The 6,465-nt window shown below is 39.8% G+C and overlaps 1 protein-coding gene and 1 long non-coding RNA gene across 8 annotated transcripts in view; one reads left to right on the top strand and one right to left on the bottom strand.

The window, feature by feature from the left end:
* The window catches only part of LOC147030968 (macrophage mannose receptor 1-like), a 355,425-nt gene that overhangs the window by 115,493 nt on the left and 233,467 nt on the right, over positions 1-6,465 (bottom strand). The window lies entirely within an intron of this gene.
* LOC147030969 (uncharacterized) overlaps positions 1-6,465 on the top strand; it is a 37,650-nt gene that overhangs the window by 19,526 nt on the left and 11,659 nt on the right. The window contains exon 3 of one of the 2 annotated variants that reach the window (XR_015056603.1): positions 1,237-1,972. The exons of the other annotated variant lie outside the window; for it this stretch is intronic. This is a non-coding gene — a long non-coding RNA (uncharacterized LOC147030969). Of the gene's footprint in view, positions 1-1,236; positions 1,973-6,465 lie in introns of those variants that run through there. 2 annotated transcript variants of the gene reach the window in all.

Genomic DNA, 6,465 nt, shown 5'->3' with positions numbered 1-6,465 from the left:
GGCAGCATAGGAACAGAGGCACATGGGTTGTACTAGAACCCACTACAGATACATGGACACCAGCAACTTAAATAAATTATTTAAACAGAAAATCAAGTTATAATGGAACAAATAAAGACGTGAGGTAAGCTCAAGCTAATTTTGAGGCATTAAATACATGGAATTAAATACAGACAAGGGGAACAGAAAAAAAAAAACCAAAGAAAAATAATCCCTCCTATATTTGTCATTTAGCTTTGGGTCCAGGAGTGAGTTTCAGTAGCTTGAAAGTCACCAAACTGCTTCGTCACTGCACGGGAAGACACGCCTCAAAATGGCACAGAGCTGCCCTCTGGGCGGGAAACATAGGTGAGGTCATTCGTGAAGCGGTGTTCAACACCAGAGCTCACCAAACGCTATGCGGCTTCCTTGTCGATAGCGCTTGCCGATGCCGCGGCTTTCTGCAGAATGGCGCTGCTCTCTTCGGTGATATTCACGAGGCGTCGAGGTCGGTCTCTCATGACCCTACCAAGAATGGTCAGCATCTTGCTCCAACATCGAGCCAATTTGCCTCAGCGCAAATATGAGAATCACGCAGCCATTTTGTCCTGCCGAGAGGAGAGCAAAGCGAGACACCCCGTCGCAGCCACATTCCTCTCACAACTAGTCTCTAATCTTCAAACCTCACCCTTCTTCCATCCGCTCTCTGACATCACGCCCATCAATCATCCACCTCCGGGCGTGGCTTGTTGGCATGAAAACCGGGAAGGTGGGGCTTCTGCCTGCTCAGCACGTTTGGCTTCCTTGTTGCTATAAAATGTAATTTTCATTGTTGGTTTGTAATACAAAAACATCGGGAAAAGGTCACAGGAGGCAATTACATACTGGGTAAATCTGCCTTAATCCCTATCTAATTAACACAGCACCACCCCCCCCCCCCGCCCCATGTGGTTACGAGTAACACTTAAGCTCACAGTTTTCCGACTTAATTTACAATAAGATGTCTCCTACACGTCCACGGACCAAACAACTCTATACAATCCTAACTCTCGTATGAAATTCCCCCATCTACCCCACAAACATAACAATGTACTTGGCCTCTGTAAGAAAATATTCATACTGTTCCATAGTTCCAAGAAAACAAAAATATTAATGAAGGAATGAAAAACACTGAATTCAAAATAACATTTGTTTTCTACAAAATAAAATGAAATGAAATTTACAAATGTTTACATTGAGTGGGTGGTGTCCTCGCAGAAAGCACAAAGGTTGTGGCAGAAACGTCATTGGACATTACCCAGGGCTGTCAAGTAATGTCCAACTTCTGGTGACATTCATGATGGGATTTGTCCAAACATCCCTATCCTGCACTGCTTCCTGAAGATCCCAACAGAGACAGATGGGGTTGGCACGTGCTCCCATAACTGACCTGACCTACAGAGACAGCTTGGTTGCATCCTTTACCCCATCAATTCAGCACATACATGATCTGCCTCTTCCTCTTCTTCCCCTACCATACCTAGTATGGTTGATTTCATCAGACTTTAATTTTCTGCATGAACGACATGTCCAAAGCATGACAGTTTCTGTTTTAGCATCAGTGCTTCTGATGTAACATGGTGGTCTAATTTCTTCATGCGATGATTTGTTTGTTCTTCTTGCAGTTCATTTCATTGAGTTTTTAACATTCATCTCAAACACCACATTTCAAAACTGTCAATCTTCTTCCTTTCTTTCTTTTTTTACTGTCCATGACTCACATCCATACATTGCAATTGGAAATAAAATACCCCCGAGCGGGAGTGCCGGTCATCTCTGCCAGAGGTCCATGGCTCGTGGATCTGGTCGTAGAATGCAGATCGCCAGAACAGTCGGTCACTTCAAATAAATGATGGAGACACTTTTCTGAATAAGTGATCCTGACAACAGCAGGTGCACTTTAATGCTAATTTATGTGATACCTGGGGTTCCACGACGATTTGAAATCAGTGACTCCGACAACACCAGGCGCGGTACTTGCCAAGTTACGTGATACGTGGTATCCACGTGGTAGGTAATATGGACGTGCTGCTGTGTGATCATGATAGACCATGTTGTTCTCTCTCAAACGATACCATTTACTGGCTGCTACTGTACTCTGTGGCAGAGATACGACTCTCCAAACATAGCATCAGAAGGTCGTCAGAGCGAAGTTTGAAGGGCTATAAAATCGGAATGAGAGCAAATTTCAAAAAAATGGCTCGTGTTGTTCGAGATAATAGTCCATAGTATCTGAATCACTAATAACATTTGATCTCTCTTGATAAATGAGGGAGGAGATACGATTTGAAAGACGATTTTCGCAACTTTGACAGCCTCGTGACCTTGACCTCGACCTTGGACGACCTTGAAAGTTATATTGTTGTGCATGTCTCATCGACCTCTATCCATTCCACAATTGGTTATTTGTCTCCACTCGGTTTGATTGTGGACGCACGGACGGACGGGCGGACAGACTTCGAAATTGGCTTTTTTAGGTCATCTCTACTGAGATGACCTAACGAGAGCATTCACCAGCCTCCTCTTGGTTTTGTGTTGTCACATCTTTGTCTTTCCAGATCACTTTCAATCCTTGACATTTCTATTCTCCCCAATGCTAATCATCTATTAATTTATCTACATTCTCCACTATATGCCTGGTGTTGGCTTAATGGTTAGGGTGGTGGGCTTAGGAACCGAGTATCCTGAGTTCAAATCCCACTCGGCTGTTGAATTAATACCAGGTGGGGTTGACTCTGCCTGTCATCCTTCCGAGGTCGGCAAAATGAGTGCCAGCATGCTGGTATCCTGTGTCGGAGTGGCGACCCGTCCAGGATTGTGCCCAATAGCCAAGGAGACTGCTTCGGCAGCACCAACGCTCTGCACAGAGTATGGTCACAGTGGATGGATTCTCCACTCACTTTAACCTTATAAACCAGGAAGATGAAACTTTGCACTATTTCCACATGTTCGTTTGCCAATGTAAATATTCATAGGAATCAAGCAATAAACAAAAGATGAGTGCAACACTAATATTATATAAAACACAAAACAATCCATGGTTGATGTAAAAAAATAAAATAAACGTTCAAAATAACTTGGCATGTGCAAGAATTTTGGAATATGTAGCAGGATTGAGGATCTCTCATCACATTGATGATACATTCACAGTTATAATCACACAGCTTACAAAAATGACTTGGCATATGTTTATTAATTTGTTGGTACATGAAAATACTTTGTTGATATGGAGTAATGTCTGAATTTCAAGAACTTAAAATCATGAAATAATTGGTCTGCATTAGTTCTCGTGGATGCATGAGATATGAAACAAATGATTTTATTTTGTAAGACATCAGAACTTTCTCAAACTTGATTAGAAAGTACTTCCTAAAACTAAGTTGCAATAAGAAATATATGGTAGAACTTTTGTGAGAAGAAGAAGAAGAAGAAGAAGAAGAAGAAGAAGAAGAAGAAGAAGAAGGAGAAGGAGAAGGAGAAGGAGAAGGAGAAGGAGAAGAAGAAGAAGCACTTTTTTCACATCTTCATATGCATCGGGCTGCCAAGGCAGTTTTCCTTGGCTAGGGGGAACAATCCTGGACAGGTCAACAAACCGATGCAGGATACTCGAATGGCTCATTCTTCCAAGTAAGCTGGTACTTATTTTGCCAACCTCAGAAGGATGACAGGCTGAGTCAACCCACCTGGTGTTATGGCAACAGCACAACACGCACTCAAACTCAGGACCCTTAGATCTTAAGACAGACACCTTAACCATTAAGTCAACCCCAGGTTTCTGTATAATAAAGCATTCACATTATATCATTCAAAAATAAGTATCCAAATCTACAAATGAAACCAATGTTTTTTGCAACTTTTTTGCCTATTCCAAAATCTTAAATTTCCAATATAATTTAAAATGAATGTGGACCTCAAAAGACTGCATTTTCAACCCTTGGGATTTCTTCATTATTCAAGCATATTTTAACATATTCTACTTCAATATAATTACAACATTACAGAGAGAATTCAAATTGTCGCAATAAATAATATCAGTGTAATCAGCATACGAGATGAAAGACAAGACATCAGATACTTTATAAATATTATTTATGTATTGCGTGAAAAGCAGGGGTCTGAAAAAGAGACCACTGGGGTACTCCCCATACTGTTTATCCTATATTGAGATCTATATAACTTGTATTTAGTATTGTGTGAGCGGTTGTTCAAATAACTAGCAAACCAAAAACATGAACCAACCATTCAAATAACTAGCAAACCATGGTAACCCCAAAATTCCATAATCCTGCAATTTAGATAACCTAATATTATGGTTAATTGTGTCAAATGCCTTTGACAGGTCAACAAAAATAGGCATCTTTAAGTTTTATTATATGATCAATATAAGTCATGGATGTGAAATTATTTGTGTGAAATCCATACTAATCTTTCGAAAGAATATCATTTTTATCAGGAAATGAAATTGCTCTTCGAAATACAATCATTTCCAATATTTTAGGAAAACAGGAAAATACTGAAATGGGTCGACAATTGGATAACTCTTTTTATCCCACTTTTGAAAATTAGAGTAATCTTCGCAATGTAGCTTGCCTGGAAAAATTCTTTTACTTAATGGTATGTTAAAAATGGGACACAGAGGACAGGTTATTAACATTATTACACATTTTATAACCCTATGATGAAAAATTACCTTCCCCTTCAGGAATTGCCTTATCAACGCAGTAAAAAAAAAAATAATAATAATAATAATAATCCACCCAAGTGCATTTGACGGTCAGCTCGGATACAAAACTTGATGCAACCGAGTGTTAATCAACCTTAGCGACTACGGAAAGTGAAAACAGAATTCAAATTGAATTTAAAATAAACACGTGAGGCCGCTCGAAGCAAAAATCTCCATATTCTAGGAATCATTCCCAACATCATTATACAATTTTCAAACCCATGTTTATAGCTGTGAAATAAATACTCGAAGTGTGTGCATTTAATGGCTGTATCCAGGACAGAGCTGGACCCTGACTAAAAAGGACCCTCGGGCTTAATTAAATCAACCTTAATCAACAGCGACTATGAAAAGTGAAAACAGAATTTAAATTTAACTTAAAATAACCGCGTGAAGCCGTGTTGAAGTCAACGGGCCTCGTTTTGCCCAATAAACAGGGCCAGACGACAGAGGTAACGAGAAACTAGTTGGTCAAATTAAATCTTCTTAATAATCCATATGAAACCCATTATGCATTATCGTCGTCCGATGCTTCCTTGTAGGCCATTCGACCAATCGGTCATTTTGTACTTGATGACCCTGGAACCTTGACCCTGAGGCGAAAATGCGAAAAAGGGCTCAGACGATCTATAGAGAGCAACTAATATTATCATCATGTCAAGTTAGAACTCAATCGGCCAAGATGTCTCGGAGGAGATGGAAAAATAAAAATTGTTGACAGACGGACAGACAGACAGACAGACAGAGAGACAGAGAGACGGATCTGAGGACATCGAATGGTTATATAAGGTCAGCTCGCTGACCTAAAAACAGAACATCACTTTGGAGAGCGCATACCTCCACTCGGCTGAACAGTTTACATTTGGTATCGCACTGATAGGCAGGATCTGAATTTGGACCTGAACCAAAATCGAATCAGCTTGTTCTTGTCACCTAACCAACTCATCCACCAAGTTTTGCCATAATCCTTCCACAACTTTTTGAGATATCATGCTATTATCAGTTTTGGCCCATGTCTCAATCGTGAAGAATCACTTAACAATTCTGGTATCCAAATCTGGATCTTCATCAAAATCGAATCAATTCGTCCTTGTCACACACCCAATGTGTAAATTTAGTCTGAATCCGTCCATAACGTTTTGAGCTGTCCTGCTCACAGACAGACAGACAAACAAACAAGGGTGAATACATAACCTCCATCAACCTCCATCCACCGTGAAATCCTTTCAGTTATCCATGCATTCAATTTTCTTTTTAATTTATTTAATGAAAATAATTTAATAAATAAGACATGCAAATGTAATTAAAACCTGTCATATGCAGTATTAAGATCTGCTCTGATAAAATATAATCCCAAGTAATTTCTCCCAATGCATTTTTTAAAGTATCAATACTTTCCTGTGTTAGGCATCTAGAAAATATTTCAGGTTTATCATTGACATTTTGATCTGGTCTACAATTAAATTCTGCAATTTGAAACTTCCACAAGTGGTCTATAATGTCACCAATAAGGGGCCGATTGGGAAACGTGTATTTAAAGCACTATTAAAAGATTAACTCGACACCTCTCATCCATGACAGCCTCCGCCATATCAGAATGAGCCGATTTGTCACACGGTCACGGATGTTTAACCCCAATATGGGGCTGTTCAAAAAGTACGTAACGCTATTTTTTTCAGGAGGGACGTACCGTGAATGCCGACGGACCTGATTGAACCTTACTA

Source organism: Eptatretus burgeri, chromosome 3, assembly GCF_056783735.1.
Source record: "Eptatretus burgeri isolate ZD-2024b chromosome 3, Ebu_testis_v1, whole genome shotgun sequence".
In the NCBI taxonomy this organism is placed as follows: Eukaryota; Metazoa; Chordata; class Myxini; order Myxiniformes; family Myxinidae; genus Eptatretus; species Eptatretus burgeri.
The sequence above is the reverse complement of the archived record's forward strand: the minus strand, read 5'-3'. Positions and strand labels throughout refer to the sequence as shown.